This window comes from Mchenga conophoros, linkage group LG3 (genome assembly GCF_057382185.1).
Source record: "Mchenga conophoros isolate Kocher_MC1m ecotype Shallow Benthic linkage group LG3, M_conophoros_male_GT1.1, whole genome shotgun sequence".
In the NCBI taxonomy this organism is placed as follows: Eukaryota; Metazoa; Chordata; class Actinopteri; order Cichliformes; family Cichlidae; genus Mchenga; species Mchenga conophoros.
This window is the reverse complement of record NC_140528.1, coordinates 71,695,500-71,716,197: the sequence shown is the minus strand read 5'-3', so window position 1 is coordinate 71,716,197 and position 20,698 is coordinate 71,695,500. Positions and strand designations below refer to the sequence as shown.

Below are 20,698 nucleotides of genomic sequence, written 5' to 3'. Positions count from 1 at the left end.
AGGTGTGTGTGTGTGTGTGTGTGTGTGTGTGTGTGTGTGTGTGTCTGCGCGCATGAGTGAGTGTGAGTGGTGGGTGGTGACGCCATTCAGCTTTGTGCAAGTGTGAGAGATGGAGCGCAAGAGATATAAGGGGCGAAAATGAAGGAGGAAAAAACACTGCAGAGGTGTGTGTGTGAGTGCTGACTTTCTCATGCAGCCATTAATCCATGATATATATATATATATGTATTTAAACACACACACACACACACACCACATCCAAATAGCTTGCGTGTTTCATTACACCATCGATAAAAGTTCATTTGCGCTGTCACTTTGCATTCACCCGTCATACTGTGCAGAGACATAGCAAGTAAGGAACCTCTCCTGATGATGAGAGGCACACCTACTGTGGGTGTGTTAAAAAAAAATCTGTATTGACAGACTGCCACCTACTGGATTTTACTGTAATTTCAATTGTACTATCACCCCATCTAATCTCCTTCTATACTGCATAAGCATGTAAACATGCATTTAACCTGTCACGTGCTACGCACATACATAAAGCTTCCCTGAAAGCAAGTCGCCCGACAACTAATTCAATATTTCTTTTTTCAATACAATCTTTAAAACTCAAGTTTGCTCTGGTGGTTTTCACATCTTCATGTTAGTTTTACTTTGATTTATTTAGATGATTTGGGATTTTTTTTGTGAAATGAGAAAATGGAAAATGTAATGTAGATAATGTTTAATGTTTAGTTTTTCTTGGATTAAATAAAATGACTGCAACTTTTTGTCATTTGAGGATTGAGATTTAAAATAACTAGTTTGGCATCACGGTCAATCCTGATCGAGCGATTCAAAAACAATGTATTTCGTTTCATTTTTCATGCAAATGAGACTTTACTGAGTTATTAAATGGAAAGCAGTCATTCTAATGACGCAGGTGAATCACGCCTCCTCACGTGGAGGGACTTGGGGAAGGCTTGGAAGGCAAACGGTGATGCATAGCACCATCTTGTGGTTATATAATGCTGGATAAAGGCTGGCAACAAAAACACACTTTGGCTGAAAAATATCTGTCTGTGTAAGAATGATTCGGTTTGAAGTTTCATAGACAGTCCAAAGTCCTGAGATAGCATTCCCTTAACATGTGTATCCTGACGCACGTTTAGACTCTTCTTTCATTTCCTTTGGAGGTTGCAGTGGGATTAAGTATGCAGATTGTTTGCCGCACACGTTTACACTATGTTAACTAATGAAAGAAAAAGCTGAGGTTATCCATTTGCATGACCAGTGATGCTGCAGCTCCATTTCTTCATGTTTTTCCTCTTTTTTTCCTTTTTTTTGCAAGCAAACAGTATGCGTGTGTTTAAGCCACATCTCAAAAAGCACCAGAACATTACCTGTCACAGGACTAAATGAGCAGCAGGTCCCATGAAACACCTCATCCATAACACCTCGAGACAAACCTGCGCATTGCATTAAACATGCGCACAGGCTCAGGGCTTTTGCAAAATTCTGCCTTTTTTCTCCACAGAGAATAAGACGAATCTCCCATGTTCGCTTCCTCATAATCACAATACAAATGCGATATTTAAGAATGAGCATTTCAATCACGACAAGTGAGGCAACGGGACTTATGAATGTGCTGTATTTAAGAAAGTAATTTGGAGGTTATCGGAAATTGTCGCTAATCATTTAATAATGCACCTTTTTAGTATTCTCCTGATCCACTGTGGTCACTGCTTCAATCTCTAATCCAGTCTGCTTGTGGCTTAGTAGAGATTTGTCCTGAGAAACCGCTAGCTGCTATCTGACATGAAACAGATTTGATCCATTCTGCACTGCATATCTGTCTTTTTCAGACAGCCAGTATCCAAAAGAAATATGTCAGCAGACTGGGGATTATGCATTGCTGCTAATCACCAACCTGCCCAACATATCTTTGGTTTGACAATCCAAAAGTCATCCCCTCCCCCCTTTTTTCCATTTCGAATACTTATTTTGATCTTCGTTTAACCTCATTGTGCTGGTACAATCAGCTGTGTTAACTATCGACTTCATGCTCCGCCGGGTTACGTGATTATCTTGTGCAAATGAAAAGTGATTTAGCAGGAAAAATCCGAACATGGAGTAATTTCACATCCCTGTTCTACTGCTGTTGAGCAAATAGACTCATCATCATCACCACCATCATCGTCGCCATCCAGATTTGCTCTTCTGAGAGCGAGAACGTGAGGGTGGCACACTTTATTCGCTTCGGGGATCACCATCTATCTAAGCATCATGAAGCTGATCACCAAGGGAAATAGTTTGTCTCTCATTCCTGCCTCCTGTAAATGTTGACTAGCTAACGCCGCTGTGCCTCATGTGTACAGAAAAAGAAGAAAAAAAATGATAATACAGGAAAAAAAAAAGTGGAACTTCATTAACTTTTCCTCTTTTTTTTGTCTACCACCTGCTGTGTGCACTTTCATTGTTATTTACACCCTTTTAGCTAACTGGATATTGCTGAGTCTGGCCAAATGTAAGCACACAACCTGTGGGATGAATGTGATGGATTTCTGGTATCACTGGTCTTTATTTGTGGTGTGACTATAACCACAATTCCCCAGTCACAGCTTATTGCAGGGTGAAGCTGAGCGAGATATACTCCGCGGCTGGCACGAACCCACTGGACTTTGTAATAATTCATTGGCCAAAAAGCCCTCCATGTACTCACTGTGCAATATTTATACCCCACTGAATGTATTTCTTCAGCTACATCACCGCGCAGGCTTGGGTCAGGGATTTTCTCTCCTCAAAACGGGTTCTAGTATATCAGATGCTGGTTAAATGTGGGAAATGACACTAGGAATTTGCCCCAATCACACTCTGGCTGCTTACAATGCTGCACAGCTGGTAGCTGTTAAAATTGTTTTATGCTTTGTTGTGTTGCAGCGCCAACATCTAAAACACTGTATGTAGTTTTTTCTCTTCCTGACAATACAACTAAGTTAAAGAGATGAAAATGATGATGCTGTGTAAATATGCAATAGCTTGTTTTTTATGTCAGGTTGCTGTAAGCCTGTAATCTTGTATTGATCGCTGACAGCTTGTTGTGATATCCTTGCATAGGTACTATGATACTCTACAGTACCTCATTTATTTAAGGTTTTAGTTAGTCATTTCTTTGTTTTGTTTTCTTATTTTCTCATGTATTTTTTTCGTTCTCTGGTTCTGTCGGAGGTTTCTTCCTGTTAAAAGGGAGTTTTTCTTTCCCACCGTTGCCAAAGTGCTTGCTCATAGGGGGTCATATGATTGTTGGGTTTTCTCTGTATGTTTTGCACCCCACTTTGCAGTTATTTATTTGTCATGTATGATTTTCGTTCCACTTCTCACGTGTACACCACTTTGTGTTGGTCTTTCACGTGGAATTCCAATAAAATTGATTCATGTTTGTGGCTGTAATGTGACAAAATGTGGAAAAGTTCAAGGGGGCCGAATACTTTTGCAAGCAACTGTATTATTGTAGGGTCTACCTTACAATATAAAGCGCCTTGAGGCGACTGTTGTTGTTATTTGGTGCTATATAAATAAAACTGAATTGAATTGAAAGGTGATTCACACACAATGTAAACATCTTACATTGTGATTTAAATAAAAAAAAAAAAAGCCTTTTCTGCTGTTGATGAGGCTGAACGGACACAAGACATTTATTGAAACATCACAACAATACACCAACTAGGCTGGCTAAGCATTTGACCTTGACCTTTTCTGTTCATGCCCAAGGTCAAAGCTGACCTTGAAAAACAATTGCAAGAAACCATATTAACTGATCTTTTATATGACTATGGAGAGGGCTGTACAACACAGTGTTTATTTTTTCAGTACAAAACCCTAAGACATCACAATGATGACATAAAGTTTCACATAATGACATAGTAATTGAGAAATCTGCAAGCTTTTTACAGCTTGAACAGGCAAAGGATTTCAGACAGCTCTGCTCTAATCATATTTGTAAAATTAATAAAATAGACCATATTAGAAGTAATGCTTCAAGGTCATAGGTCAAAGGTTAGGATCACATGAATTTGGGGTGGCCGTCGCTCAGGTGGTAAAGCAGGTCACCTGCTACTCGGACGTTTGGTGGCTTGATCCCCGTCTGCCAAATATCCTTGGGCAACATACTAACCCCAAGTTACTCTCTGATGCATCCATCTGAGTTTGAATGTGTGTAAATGGTAAATAGAAAAAAGTGCTTATGCGAATGAGTGTGAAAACATGAATGAGGCAAGTTAGTAAAGCACTTTGAGTGCTTGGAAAAAGTAGAAAAGCGCTATATAAGACTGGTCCATTTAGCATTAGGAAAAGGCTTTAGTTTCCACTGGATCGTCTTCAAACTTTAAGCAATATAACAGTGACTGGGAGACATAAGCACTTCCTTGAGCTCCTTAAAACATATGTTTTCATTACAACATTACATGACTTCATATTGAAACCAAAAGATTAATATACTACACTAGATTTCCATTAACAATGCTGACATCAGCACAAATGATCTATGAAAACAGTGCAGACGTCACTATTGGGGGTTTCAGTATTACGAATGATGACATCAGCATAAATAACATCAGTTTTAGTATTGCTGTTCCCTGTCGGGGATAGTTAGCTCTCTGAGTGCTCTCGTCTTTATCTGTGTCTTTGTTTGTTTATTTTTCTGTTTACTCCTTCTAGACTACTGAGAGCTCAACAACCAGGCCTGGCACACAACTACATCTTAGGCTTCAGTAGTTCTTATCTATATCAGATATTATGGTCATTATATTGCCCCAGTCATTGTTTTTTTTCTGTGTTGAATTATGACATAGTTAATATTCATTTTAGATGTTAAGCAGACTTTCTGTGTTACGTTTGCATTTTTGCAGTATGTACAAAGCTGATTAAACCAACTTTATGCTGATTATGCACAACTTTTCACGTACTTGTTATCAGCCTTAAATCACTAAATCTTGTCCCATTTCACATATTCGGTCGTTAAGTCTGACGTCACTAGCCGTGTCCGGGCCTAAACTCCGCTGCAGGTCCATATATCAAACGATCACTATGGCATTACTGAGAGTTGAAAAACTGTCTAAAGTCTTTCATCTGTAATAAAATGATCAGCGTTCTGCTCTACCAGGTGTAACAATTGAGTTTAACATCCAGGCATCCATGAAAACGGAATTTATGACATTTAATGGAGTTAGAAGTTAGCAGGAAGTTAGCTCGCTAGCTTCTATCTAAATACAATATAACATGTCCTGACTGCGGGTTTTGGAAACAAATTAAAACGTACAGCTCTGTTATCACTTCCAACATAAATGAAGACAGAAAACTAAACAGCAGTGATGTTTGTAGGGTTACTGAAGTTTGGCTAGCTGGTATATAATGATGTGCTACGTGACCACTAGCGACACAGCTATGTTAGCATAATATAAACAAGCTAACTTTTTTTCCACTCGATAAAAGTTAACGTGAGTGTTCTCGGTGGTCAGGAACAAATGTAATCGCATGGCAGGATGCTGTAAAAGGACCAAACTTCAGCCAGGAGAACAACTGAGATAATCCATCCACAATACGAGGTTAGTCATTCATATACTGCTGCATGGGCTGGGCTGTAGTTACATCCTAAGGTTTTAAAAACTGAGCTTAAATAAATGATTAGCGGTAATAAAAGCCGAGGGAGGTCAACAGGGATCACTGACTGTTTTAGGAGCTTTTTGAGATTAAATAGAAGAAAATACATAACATTAAACATGTTAACAACATAAAAACCCTATTAAACGCAGACTACTTTAGGCCCGGAAGTAGGGCTGGGCCATATTATACCGTTCACGGTAATACCGGTATAATGTTAGGCAACGATAGGAAAATGAAATATCGCGATAGAATGGGAGTAAAACGCGCGTGTGCAGTGCCTTTGTTTTCATACGCACATGGCCGATTGTTGAGTGAAACAGATGAACCAGAATTGGTTTGTAAAAATGGTGCAACTTCCGTGATGTGGAACTGGTTTGGTGTTTGTCCATCAGATACACAACAAAGCACATTTTTTGCAGAACATGCAAGCAGCTGTTGTTATTGTCATATTTGTCGGACTAAGATGCTCTTAAATCTGGGAGTAATCTGGGTCCTAAACTCCGTATGCTTCAGGTCAAACAACACTGCAGCATCACTTAGAGTTAAAAACTGTCTAAATTCTTTCATCTTTAATAAAACGATCAGCATTGCTGCGTTACCAGGTGTAACTATGAAGTTTAACTTCCAGGCATCCAGGAAAACAAAAGTTATTACATTTAACGGAGTTAGAAGTTAGCAGGAAGCTAGCGGAAGTTAGCTCGCTAGTTACCTAAGCATGATATTGCATGTTCTGACTGAGAGATTTCTGAAAAAAATCAAACGTACAGCTCTGCTATCACTTCCAACATAAATGAAGACAGGAAACTAAACAGCAGTGACATTTGTAGGGTTACTGAAGTTGGGCTAGCTGGTATATAATGATGTGCTACGTGATCGCTAGCGACACAGCTATGTTAGCATAACATAAACAGTGAAGCTGGAGGACGAACACTAACACTTTTCCACTTATAAAAGTTAACGTGAAGGTTCCTCATGGTTAGAGACAAATGCAATCGCATGGCAGGATGCTGTAAACGGACCAAACTTCAGTCAGGAGAACAACTGAGATAATCCATCCACAATATGAGGTTAGTCATTAATATACTGCAGCAACATGGGAATAGAGCAGCTGCCAGAGAATTCAACATTAATGAATCAATGGTACAGAAGTGGAGGAAGCAAGAAGAATGAGTTTAATAAAGTTTGATTTATCTGACTGCTTTGTTTCGCTTAATGTGCCTTATAATCCCGTGCACCTTATGGTCCGAAAAATGCGTACTGCACACTGCAGTTTAATGTTGCAAAGCACCTCTTTTTAACTTCAGTGGATATTATACATGGTTATGCTCAGGATATGTCAGCCCATTTCTACTGGAAATGCCTTTGGGTTAAACTTTCAGCAAGGAATTTGCATTTGCACTGTTACATTTTTATAAAGCTTTAATGTACATAAAAACCAGCTTCTTGTTTACGTGAAAATAAATGGAAGGTTGTCTTTTTGCGCTAGTAATGTTGTGGAGTTGTATTTTGTCTCGCATCAATTATATCGTCGGTTATATCGTTATCGCAAATTTTCAAATATATATCGTGATAAATATTTTTGGCCATATCGCCCTGCTCTACCCGGAAGTAGGATTCATCATGTCATCACTTAACGACAGAATATTTTAAAGTAACTGTTTTCAAATTGTTTTCATTGTGAGAAATATGTGTAGCCATACATTGTAGTAAAACTTTTAGTGTCTTAAAATGCAGGAGTAAAAGAGTTTAGGCTAATTCTTCAAACATTTTGTAGTTTTCTTTAAAGATTCAGATGTACTTTATATCATTTTAAATAAAAAGTTCAAGTGTACTCTGTATGTTCTGTAACGAATAACACAAAAAATGAGCACATGAGAAAAATTAGCAAAAAAATAACCTTATCATATTCCTCCTTTTATACTTTTCAAATGCCACAACTCAATTAAAAACAAAGTCAATGACGTGGTGTGGAGAGCTTCTGCTGCAGTTTTATCCATTAGCAGCTTAAAGTTGTGAGAGCGATTCTTCTGCTTCTTTTATCATTAAGATGAATGACAACGAACTAATTGAAAAGTGAGCTGACAAAAAGGTTAGGTTTAATATAGAAAATCCAAAAACAGATGCCCTTGCATGAACTGAAAGAACATTTATCCGACTCACCGAGTAATGAGGCTTCTTTGGTGGGATCACGCAGGTGCCAACATGCTGCCCGATGCTGCGGTTTTACCTCACCGACACACCAGTGAAATTAATGCCCCCTTTGCCCCCACCTAGAAGATGAGATAGTAACTGAGATAAGAATACAAACCACATGAGTGTGTGCATATAGCCTGCCAGGCTGACTCTGTCTATTCTTTATTAGCAAAAGGAATCGGTGGATAATTCTAATATTAGCATCACTTTCATGTACTATTTTCAACAATGCGAGCAGTTACATACGGAAGAAGCAGAAAATAATATATATATTTATATACGTATATAAATATGTTTGATATAATCAGATTTTCTTTGTTCACTTTAAAACTGTAAAACATCGTCTCCAGCTTACAGCTTTTTTTGTAACCCACTATTTTAATATTGCAAACAAAATGATGAAAGAAACCTGAAGGTGCACATAAGAAAGCCGTAAAAACAAATCTATGGTGACTGTATCTTCAAATTCATCAAGTGCATCATCAATAAACATATAAATTCACATCTGGTAGGAATATGCACATTAAGAAAAGAGCATGCAAATGAACATAGCTATGTTTAATTTTCATTTGAATTTTGCAGATTAATGTTGGCCAAAAGAAAAAACGTTGTACTACCTTTAGGCTCGTAATGATTACCCCAGGTCAATCTGAAAGACTCCACTTTGCATCTAAGTGGCTTCCTCTTAGTGTTATTAGAAAAATACCCATCTCGTTTTTCAACTCGTGATGCTCTATTTGCATAGAATTAACCTCTCAAAAGACATTTTAAAGGCAGGCTTAAGCTGACGTGCCTCTGGAATATTTTACGTGCATTTGCATAACGTCTGCCTCCTGCTCAGGTGATAAAGCAGTGCTAAGCTGGATTACAGTATTTGGTTCTGTAACTGTGTGGGTGTGGGTGTAAGACTGCGTACCTGCTGGTGTACCTGAATATGTGCTGGAAACAGGATTTTTTTCTTTCTTTCTGTTTTGGCATGCCTACCAATTGCCAGCAGGGCCAAAGAGAACACTTTGCTATGCCTGACTGACATGCTACTCATGTGACCTCATGAAATTACAAATCCCTTCAAGCAGTGTAATAAATCATTGGAGCCAGGTCTGGCCCACAACACTTGGATGGATGCACACACACACACACAGTGCCAACCATGATATAATATACTGAAGCCAGTTTAGTCTTAAACGCTACACCTACTTTTGTATCCTTGACAATTTAACCTGCTCCAAAAGAGCTTAAACCTACCCATCTAACAGTTTGTGCCAAAACACAAAAATAAAGACTACTTTTGTATTTTGCAACAAAAAGCTATTTTAGTATAGCTATTTTAGTACACGTCAATGACGCAGTAAAAGCCAGCAACACTGTACAGTTTTAAGTGATTCGGTTGTTTAATACTCCAAAGACGCATCATTTTTCAGTGCTAACGGGTCACTTCACAGGTACTGTAAGCACTATGAGGAAGTAGACTTCCTACTTTCAGGAAACTTTTTTTCTTCTCGGCTGCTATTTTAAACCAGGTCACCTGCTACTGCTGTGAATTCCACTTTATATAACACGACTCCATCTGACAGGCGTAGGGCACCTATGTACCCGCAGTTCTTGGTAAAAATGCATTACAGCATCTTTTTAACAACAGTGCCCCTAATGTTTTTTTTTCTTCCCTGAAAAGAAACAGCAAATTCGATTTAAATTTAATGACTTAATGGCTCTTAAACAGGGCACTCGAATGGCTTCCAACAGTAGCGAAGCGTGATAGTGACAACTCTGCTCCTGTCATTGACGCAAAGTTAGCCTTCCTCACTTATCTGTATTTAACTGTCTTTGCCTAGCCTTTCCACGCATGTCGCATTTGTCGCCGTCACCTTTAATTTGAATCAGTGTGCCACCTGCGCCTCCTGCCAATTTTTTTTACAAATGCTCCCGGTAATTACAACAAGGCATTGAGTAGCATCCGAAGCCTTGTTGAAAAAGATCTTTCATTCTTAGTGCCTGCGATCTCATTTAACACACTTAGGGATATATGTGATGCTGCCAGCAGGGACAGGAAATAAAAATGAGGGTCTCAATCCTCCTTAAGAACTGAGCGTGTGATAATTTGATCTCAACACGCTTCCCCTACGAGTGTATTTGATGAGTTCATTGGAAATCCTGTGGACATGTGGAAGAATGTTCTGGTGTGCGCTGGCCTCTGCCCGGGGAGCAGTAACTCAGAGCAACACAAACGCTCCAATTACAGCTGCACCCGCAAGTCCTCCGGGGGAAACCACGGGACTGTTCATTGATCTGAAAAACACCGCTGTGATAGAGGGTAAAACTTGGCTTCATTTCCAAAGGACATGAACTGTACTTTTAATTATCCCAGCTGGAACGTTATTATGATGATGATAATGAGAGAGACATCATGATTTAGCCGAGGACAGTTCGGCGTTTGCAGTTGTGGGAACTTTAGTTAGTGCAGATTAAAGCGTTAGTGTCACGACACGGCTTTACAGCATAATTATACACTGCAATAACGCTATTTTAATACGGCAGGTGATTCTGAAGATTCAGGGTGTTTGCAGGAGCAAATATAGTGAGAAGTGTGAACAGCGTGCATCACACAGTCTTCATATGAGAACAGCTTTGCTCTTAAAACTGTAGAGTAGCAGCAGTGGAGATCCCTGTACTGCAGAGGGCACCGTTAGCATGCTTTGTGTGTCATCAGCCCAACATGGTAGCCTACTGACAGCATGAGTGGAATTAATCTCAAGCTGTTATTGAATAAAACTGCCTTTGCAAAGGCACTCATTTATTTTTCTATAGTTTGTGCAACATTCATCCCGATTCATAATAAAAGTCAGACAAAGAAGAAAAATATTATCTACAAGTGAGCAATGCATCATGTCCTGACATGTATTCTACCTTTATCTTAATCCATACTAACATCATTTATTTGTCTGACCCCTGATTTGATTTCTGTGGGCTGACATTATTATTCTCCTGCACTGCTGACATTTGAACGCTGGAGGTAGAAAAAAAAGAAATCCCCCAGTGGAGTGGCTGTCATCAGTGGAGTTTCTCAGATTAAATAACACAATTGTAGGGTTTGAGTTTTTGTTGTTGTTGTTGTTTTCTTTTTTTTCAATCTTACCCGTTTGGAATAATCAGCTGCGATTGCTGCCTCGGACCAGAGCGACGAAAGAACAGAACTCCTCCGAATTTCCCTGCGGGTAAAGAGACAAAGAGGTCAGGACGTGTCACGCTTTAGTCCATTCACCACTAAACACTTACATCGGTGTACCGAACGCCAGTGCTGAGTTTGCATACAGAGTCACCGCACCGAGGTGAACGGAGACGAGCATGAGCTGGCACACACTGTAGTGTCTTCGCGCTGATGCGTTATCACCGCAGCCCTATTAGGTTTGTAAACATGCTTCATGCACTTTGAGAAAATGACTTTCCATTGTGCATAATGAGAGCTGCTAAAAATAAAACTCCTGCATGAATGCTGACAGTGTCTGCACCTTTTGCTGAAGACAGGATGGCAGGATGTTTGGTTATGTCTGCTTGGAAGTAATAATTTCTGACAGTGCCTTGTTTTAAAAAGCGTGCAAGAAAGCATAAGTATATGCTTGACACACACACACACACACACACACACACACACACACACACACACACACACACACAGCCAGTTATAATGACATAGTGCATGTAATTGGGGCTTTAATTGAATGTGGTTTCAGGTTGTGTTGTGAAAAGGGACACAATATCCAAGCAGTATAAAGGCTGATTTTCATTCTTAGGTAGAGGCATAAATATTAAGTCGTCTACGTTTGCTTCAGTTAAGTAAAACACGTGCCCTTGAGATTGTCTGACTACCCTCAGATGTCACAGTGGCACAGGTGATTGACAGATCTCTGGCTGCGTTTGCCTCCCGTGGAGAAAAAAACAAAAAAAAACACCCCACACGGATAACTGGATGTTGGACACCGCAGCACAAACTACCTCCCCTATCCGCAATCTTCAAAGCGCCACAAACGTGAATCTCGCTTGACTTTCTGCATCTGCAAACCTACTTCACATCATTTTTTTTCTTCCCCACACCCACTTTGCCGAAGCACTTGATATGCAAAAATCATATGTTTACTTTTGAGATCAAAGTTTCTTTCTCCCTCCCCTTCTCCATTTTTCACCCCCATCTAAAAATGGACCCGTTTCATTATGCAAGCCAACAAAGAGCAGCGTCTGCTCGCGCAGCCCATTCCAAGCATACTGATTAATTAGCTTGTATAATTAGCTTAATGATTTAGAGAAACATGGCCAAGGCCACCCAAGTAGCTATGCTAATGGACCCCTGTCTACAGCAATTAAAATGCCCATAACTTAACAATGGTGGTGTAGAAGTCCACATAAGAGCTGTTGAGGAAAAAAAAGTAGTTGCAGTAATCAATGCAAGCATCACGTTAGCTGGCGCTGTGGTAATGAATACCTTTGCACTTATCAAATTGTGAAATTGTGTTGCAAGAGTAGCATTTGTACACATGCGGACACCGCTGGAACTCTAAGCGCTAATGAAGTGTTCTCATTTGTCTCTATGATGATTAGTTTTAGCGCCGGCGGTACACTTGGTGCATTTATACCGCAAATTAGTCCAGAAATGTGTTGCAAGACGCTGAAAATGTGAACCCTTCTCTGGTGTCACGCAGAGCAAATTTATCGTCCGTCTGCCTTATTACGCCTTTCTATACAATTTCTGTCTGCCAGTTATGCTAACTCCGTCCCTGTGTGAGCACATACTGGAAAGTGAGTGAGTTAGGACATGCAGTTGTGGACTTTATAGTTTCCATTAAATGTGAGTCAAACCAGACAGTATCTCTGCTCTCTGACAGTAGCATCAGCATTCCTGGCTATACTTCAGACATAAATCGTCCATTTATGACCTTCCCCCTGAACAGTAACCAACAGAGACACCAGCTCGTCTCATAAAACCACCAGAATGTTGAACGAGAGAGAGAGAGGTGAAGACATCACTTCCATCGATACACGGCTTCGAAAATGCCAGTCAAGTGGGAGCAGTTAGAAAAAAAAAAGAAAATCAAATTCCTATTTGTATATTCTTTTAGTGCTATGACTGAATGCTGGAAAGATCTCACCTAGTCATAAATGAGTGGTAACACACTACGCACTGTGCCGCTGACAAAGCGAAAGGAATCACGGCGCCATCGAGCTTGTATAAGCAGAGCAGGAAATGGACTGGGTATGGAGGGTGAGCTCAGAGTTTGTTGCAATATTACTCTAAAACAAGTTCAGAGCTTCTGGCACCAAGATACTTTAGAAAGGCAGACTAAAAACATTCTGATGCTGAATGCAGGACTAGTTAACGATTTACAGACCAGTTATAATATTTATACATTTATAATTTAAAATGTGATATACGAGTTGCAACATCAGAAACATCAACACTGATAACTTGGTAAAAGTTGGTTTTCTTTACCTTTGAAATTTTAATTTATTACTAAGACTTGCCAAATCGACGCTATCGGCTGATAATATCAGCCAGCTATTATACATTATATTATATTCACCCATCCAGTTCATTGAATTCAAGTGTTGGAATCACTTCCATACATACGTATAAATCATACATATTAAGTCAAGCATCTAGCCATGCTGACTGCTTCTACAAACATTTGTGAAACGATGGGTCGCTCTCGGGAGCTCAGTGAATTCCAGCGTGGTACCATGACAGGATCCCGCCTGTGCAAGAAGTCAGTCATTAATTTTCCTTGCATTGTAACAGGTGTAAAGTTTGGTGCTTTACAGGAGCTGGGCTCGACCCCTTAGTTCTAGTAAAAAGAATTGTTAATGCTTCAGCATACCAAGATATTTTGGACAATTTCATGCTCCTAACTTCATGAAAACAGTTTGGGGTCGGCTCCCTCCTGACTGTGCACAAAGGTGCACAAGCAAGTCCATAAAAACATGGATGAACGAGTTTGGTGTAGAGGAAGTTTACTGGCCTGCACAGAGTCCTGACCCCAAACCAGCAGAACACCTTTGGGATGAATTAGAGCAAGACTTTGGGTGTCTCACAAATGCGCTTTTGGAAGAATGGTCAAAATTTCCCATAAACACTCGTAAACACGTGGAAAATCTTCCCAGAAATGTTGAAACTGTTATAACTGCAGAAGGTGGAACAACATCATATTAAACCCTGTGGATTAAGAAGAGGATGTTGCTCAAGTTCATATGTGTGAAGGCAGACAAGTGAATTCATTTGGCAATATAATGTGTCAGACGGGCTCTAAAACTATCAAATAAATTAAAAGCAATATAAAACTGTCAAAAACAACAATAAGAAGACGAGGTGATGAAACAAAATAGGAGACGGCATAAAAGTGGCTCAAAGTGGAAGCATTGAAAAAGCCTACTTATAAAAATATGTCCTTAAGAGACATTTAAAAGACAATCAGGCTCTCAGCAAGCTGCCCTCCTCAGGGAGATTCTTCCAGACAGTGAGTGCCCTAACAGAAAAAGCCCAGTCACCCTTGGTCCTCAGCTGAGACTGTGGCGTGGCTAACAGAGCCTCAGCCAAGGACCTCTGCAGAGACTGCAGCCTGGAAAATAAATGCTCCACTGGAATGTAACTCATGTGATTTCTGCTTATTAACCCTCTGGAGCCAACAGAGGCGCCGGTGCGTTCACATCACATGACCCATTTAAGACGATCCAGCAGCAAGATCATCTTCACTTGGGTCAAAAGTGCAGACTTTAAACCATATACCAGTATATGGTATATGGTTTATACACCATATAACCATATACCTAACAGTGCAGTTATGTGGATTTTATCACAGTTTGATGCATAGAAGTCGTACATGACAAAAACCAGCCAACATAACAATCGCGCTTATGTCGCCTATACTGTGGACACATTTTACTGTAAATAACACAGAAGCTTTTCAGATGTTTAATGTGATGCATGATAATGATAAACTATGTAAAATGATACAAAAGCAAAACTTCTGAATCTCATTGATCGTTATAGTTAAGATAATTTCATTATTCAGGCATTTGTTTTAGTTTGACATTACATAGCATCGTTTGCTAGCAATGCTAGGTGCTGCTTTCCCAAAGTGTGGGGTGGGATTAGGGTTAGAGTTGGCATATATGAGGACTTAGATCAAAGAGGGTTATTATCATGAATATCTCAGGATCAGGATTGTTAGGAACTCATTCCTAACCATGTTTGTCACTGAAGACAGCTGCTTGAAGCAAAGGCGCTAATTAGAGCGGTGACAGCTAGCTATAAAGGGAGCTGCAGGGAATAACACCAAAACACTGAGCTGAAAAAGGGGGAAAATTCATTGTAGAGAAACAGCATTGGGTGATAACTTACTTCATGTTCTTGAGTACCAGGTTCAGTTGATTAAAGCAAAAGAAATTATTAGACATGGCTTAAATGAACGGGCTTGTTTTCTTACACAATTTAGAGAAAGATTAAAAATGAAAATAAAGAGGATCATAGTTCAACCTAGCGCTGGCCCCAGTGTGGCACTGAAAACACAGAACAGCCCATCTGCTAAATGCTTGATTAGACTAGGAGTGAAGAAACAAAACTCTGACAGAGACAACAACTTTGATATTATAATTGTTATCATTTTAAAACGGATGCTTAACAGCACTGCCATTTCCAAATGGCTTCAGCATTTCCAGTAGGTTCCATATGCCATGTCTCCGAAAGCCTCTTTAATGAAACAATGTAAGGCAAATGAGTCATTATGATTCGCAGCACTCCCAAACACACTAATTACCACTCAGACTTGATAACAGTCTGTTTGTGTCTGTGTCTGCGTGTTGCCAGCAGGTGCACCGCTATTCACTTGTGCGAGCTGAACATCACAGTCCCGAGTTTGACACCATTGTGTCAAAAACTCTGTGCTCAGCTCGTCAGCTCTGGTGCGCTGTGCCCAAACAAGCCAGCTAAAAATGAGCATTTGGGATCTGCTTTTTTTTTTTTTGCTTCTTTCACTTTCTCTCTCTGTACCCAGAGCTGCCTCTGCAGCACAGACGCAGAATTAGTTATATACTGCATCATGTGTCTGTTCAGGATTGCTGTCATCCTACCCAAAAAAGGAAAAGAGAACAGAAATAAAAAAAATAATAAAAAAAGGTATGTTTTTAGGAGAGAGGAGGTTTGATATTTTAGACATATTTGCATAGGTTTGCAACAGTCGGGCTGATGTTGACGGATATCAAATTTACCATGCGAGCTGTCTCGGTGAGGAATTCAAAGTTTCAGGTATACGGAAGTCACCGATGAAGCACAAACTTGTTTTTCTCCCCCTCATGGGTTGCATTTGCACATTTGGCTTTATTAGTGGAGCTACCCAGTGATATCCTTTGATACGACAAGTCAAATGTCGTAGCTCAAACGAGTTTTGTTCCACGTCAAACCGCTCCGCCGCGCAGCTTCGACGCAAGCTCTGACGAATCGGAGAGGCTATTGGTGTTCGGGTGGAGAACGAGCGAGCGGAGACGTCATCCCTTCCGCGCTCCCCTCTCCCTCGCTTGCAGCCGAAGCCCACTTATCAGCGGAGTTTCTATCATGCGGAAAACTTTCCATCACGCTCAAACCGCTCCTCCCCAAAGGCTATCATAATCTGCTCAGCATGCATAATGGTAATCGTTCAAATATCTCATCAACGCAACAGGATAAGCATGCTGTCGGTGTGAGGAGGGGAGTGAGTAAGATGGTGTGCGGTAGACGGGGAGCAAAAGAGGAGGTTCGGTAGAAAAGAAAAAGAGGGGGAAAGGAAGACATGCGGAAAGGGGAAAAGGTGAGAAATCAGATGGGGTGCAACAGGGAAGAGGGAAAACACATTAACGCTAGAGTGGGAGACTCTAGAGGAAGAGAATGAAAGAGGAAGGAGGACAGAAGAGGAGGAGGTGGCGGTGGTGATGGGGGTAGCTCCACCAGTCTTTGGCACTCTTAGGAAACTCTATGCCACTATATTCTGCCCCCTTTTTTCCCAGTCAGCCTTAGAGAAGATGATAGCATTGATCATCTTCTTAAAAGACCGCTTTTCCTGTCAGTGTATCACCTCTCGTCATTAAGATGACTGCTTGAGTTGCCTTAAAAGGTCTCGTGTCTGGCAAAAGCTGCAAGCTGTTCGATTGCCTTCTACATTCTTTTCCTCCCTATATTCGGACAAGACCGCTGACAAACCTAAGAAGTGTTGTTCATATTGGTTTTCGGCAAAGTCCAGGAATGAAACCTAATCATAACTGTGCCGAACGGTGCCACATCCAAGGGCGGTGGGCGTGCGGATTGAGAATGTTTGCCACCGGAAGCAAGCGCTCATCAATCAAAAGTGGGGAATTCCACCTCATTTATTGCCTCCGTGACGGATGTTCCCTGCTTCTTTGACGTTTGCGCCCCCCAGGGAGGGTGAAGGGGGGTGGGGGTGTGCCCCTGTGGAGTTTCCATCTCAAACCTCATGAGCATCGGTAGTAAGAATAAAGTAAATAGATTTAGTTCTCCAGATCTTTCACATTTCCTGCGCTATAAATCCACTTCTCGCCCGCATAAATCTTTGGGAAGTTCGGGCCGCCCTGTGCCTCTGCTTATTAGCCGACCGGGGGATCAATTTATCACCTTTGAGGACAAAGAAAGGAGGCATCGGGGGGATTCTCTCTATCCCTTTGATTTATGGAGTCAGAGAAGAGGCAGGGCATTTTTGGGTCATGCAAATCCTTCCCAGCACAAGTGCCAGCCCCTCCCACCTCCTCTTTGTGTTGAATTAATTTCTTTGGCAGAGAGAGGAAGCGAGGGATCCGTCAGGTGCTCGGAATGCAAATGAGGAGGTTTGGGCTTGTTTAAGTAAGTGGTGGTGATGGAGTTGCTTAAATGCAATAACCATATGTCAGTGGAAATTACACACATTCAATGATGGCTGATTTCAGGGTTGTTGAGTTTGACTGAATGTAACTGAAAATGCTAAAAAAAAAAGAAAAAAAAGAAAATAACGCACAGATCCAAGACTTGCAGCTTTCATGCAATTCTAAGCATTCACCACTAGTCTGTGCTATTGGTTTAAGCAAATCTTCCTGTACTGCTGTGATCCATTTTTTCTGCCCTCTCCCACAGAAAGAGCTGCAAAAATGTGGCTGCCCCACCTCACCTGTGCTAAGTGGCTACCTCGTCTGGGCGAAGCAACGCCTACCGCCGCCGCTTCCTCATTTGCGATAGTCCTCATGCAAAACGACGGGGCTGGCAACTGCTGGCTTGTGGGAAATGTATTTTATGTGAAGCAGACTTCTTTTGAGGCTGATGGAGTGTTGATGGTTTCGCACAGTGGTTACAAGGCAGGTTTGAAACATTGCATCACGTATTGTTTGGATCTAAGTGTGATTCAACCTACTATCATCAGATGTTTAGAAAAAAAGAAGGTGGCAACGGGAAAAGGCAGCTCTGTCTTAACGTTACAAATGCACTTTCATGCCAGAGCGCTTGTTGCGTTTGTGTAAATTGCGCGTGTCCGCGTTAGCCACGTGCAGGATTGTTTGAACAAGCGTGATGGAGAACGGGATCAAACGCAGAGAGGCGTCCCGTCGCGCCGAGTCTGGCTACTTTTTTTAGTTTGTTTTTAATTATTCAGATTGTGAATTTTAAAACACCTTCCAAGTTACGCGCATTTCAAATCAAACTCGCTGCGTCCTAACAGCAAGCTGCGGTGCAGGCTCCACTCCACAACCCACTCGCCACTGCCTTGGCTCTCGTCCACGCTCATCCCTCCTCATAAAAAATGATCCTGCACTCGCCAGTGCATTTCTCCAACACCTACCAGTACTGCCACATCTTTGTCATTTCCCCTCTCCTGCATTCCTCCCTTCCACTTCCTCTCTCCCCCCCCCCCCCCCCCCCCTCTTTTTTTCTCCTTCTCTACCTTGTTTAGGCATGCTATCTTTTCCTTGTGGCAGAAAGCATAAGACTCGCCGTTTGCTGAGTGGGCAGCGGGGGAGCGGAGGAGGAAAGAGAAGAAATAGAAAGACTCAGAAGGAGGAGGGAGAAAAAGAGTTATCTAACAGGATTAAAGGAGAACAACGGAATGGAGAGCACTTAAAATACTCATGACATGAGCCCTCTTGCAAAAAGGAGGGGATGAGTAACAATGGCTGAATCACTCTTGAGGTTCTCTGGCTCTAGACAACATGCCCCTCTCTCTCTCTCTCTCTTTTTTGCCATCTACGTCTCTCTTTCGCCGCCCTTTCATCTTCTCCTTTCCGTCTCATTTTCACTTACTGGTTAGAGGTCTCGATGGGTCGCGAAGGAGTCGCTCGCGTTAATATGGGAAGCGAAAGGAGGAGGGTGCGGGTTAATTAACTATTGAAAAGGAAGACATTCGGTTCAGAGTTAATGGCGAGAGGATATATTCTGTGGTGGAAAATATTGAGGCTATCAGCGTTTGTTGAGTCATTTGGTTGGGAAAAAAAACCCACCCGGAATGAACGACCGAATGATGGATGCTGGCTGAATGAAAATATTAAACTAACAGGAGAAGGGGAAAAAATGCAGCGAGGCGAAAAACTAATTTCTTAGTTACTTTAACCAGTGTTTGTGTGTATTGAGACGCTGACAGCAAATAAGGACAAATACCCTTCCACTCAACCCCGCCATATGGGAATCAGAAAGGTAGAACAACATGACAAATTTCCTCGGGGTGGATCGAACTTCTGGAAGAGAATAGCACTTCAAACGTTTGGCGTGCCTCGGCAGCCTCTCTGCCCGTCTGACTTGCAAAGATAGCAGCCGTCTGGCAGCGCGGCCGAACACACACACACACACAAACACACTGAGAAGTGCTCCTTCGCACACAGGTGTGGGAGCACACTGGATCTTTGCATAAGCACACACAACAAACTCTCTACTGCTAGTCTCTTCAAACACTCTATCCTTCACCAAAGACACACACACACACTTCACCTATTGTAAAGGAAGACATGGCGTATCTTTTGTCCAAACCCTGACAACTGCCAACATTTTGAGTGGATTTTAATGCAGCAAACTAATGTGTTTATACTTGCTATAAAAAGAATGCGCTTGGCGCATAATATATGGGGATGAGGTCTCTGGAGTTGCCGCTGTCTCTCTTTTTATATCACATAACAAACATGTGATGGCAGTGGGAGAGAAACTCTCCAGCCTATGTAAATAGGGCGCCATTTGAATATTTCACACAGGGCTCGCGCTTACCGAGCATCCATTCCTTTTGAATCACCGCTTCTGCCAAAATGGGGGAGAGTAAATAAGTGTATAAAAACATAAAAATAAACTGCAAGCGCGCATGTGTGTGTGTTTGTTTGCACACACTGTGTATTCTGTTCTTCGCAGCGAGCGGTATCGCGTCCTTGATGGTTATGTAAGGGATGAATTTTAATGATAGTAAGATCATGGCAGCGAGCGCAAAATAATGACGACTAGGCTGGCTGGTAAATTGACTGAGAGATTTGGCTTTTGGTGCTGACTTAAGAGAGGACTTAAGGAGCTTCTGGGATTTGAAAGTTGAAAGATAAAGGCTGAGTTACACTGGGGGATCTGAGAGAGCCTCAATTTTCAGCTCGGTGCCATGACAAGAATCATTAGGTTGGGAAAGAGAAAAAAAAAGGACGTGATGGAATAACTCAAAGGCATAATCAGTTGTTTACAATGGCAGGGAAGAGTGGAAGAGAAAGAAGAAAGAGACATGTTCACAAATGAAGGTTTCTAAAAACCCAGCCACCACACATCATCCGAATCCTTAATGAAAGAACCCTCGTGTCTGACGATGAGGGATGGATGGGAAAACCACATATGGAGAAATAAATGGAAACGTGA

The 20,698-nt window shown here is 41.3% G+C and overlaps 1 protein-coding gene across 27 annotated transcripts in view; it reads right to left on the bottom strand.

The window, feature by feature from the left end:
* ptprda (protein tyrosine phosphatase receptor type Da) overlaps nt 1-20,698 on the bottom strand; it is a 418,286-nt gene that overhangs the window by 236,570 nt on the left and 161,018 nt on the right. For all 27 annotated transcript variants that reach the window (XM_085267046.1, XM_085267055.1, XM_085267050.1 and 24 more), the window contains exons 5-6: nt 10,970-11,042; nt 7,804-7,913 (exon numbers count right to left, since the gene is read on the bottom strand). The gene's annotated coding sequence lies outside the window, so the exon portion shown is untranslated. The remainder of the gene's footprint in view (nt 1-7,803; nt 7,914-10,969; nt 11,043-20,698) is intronic.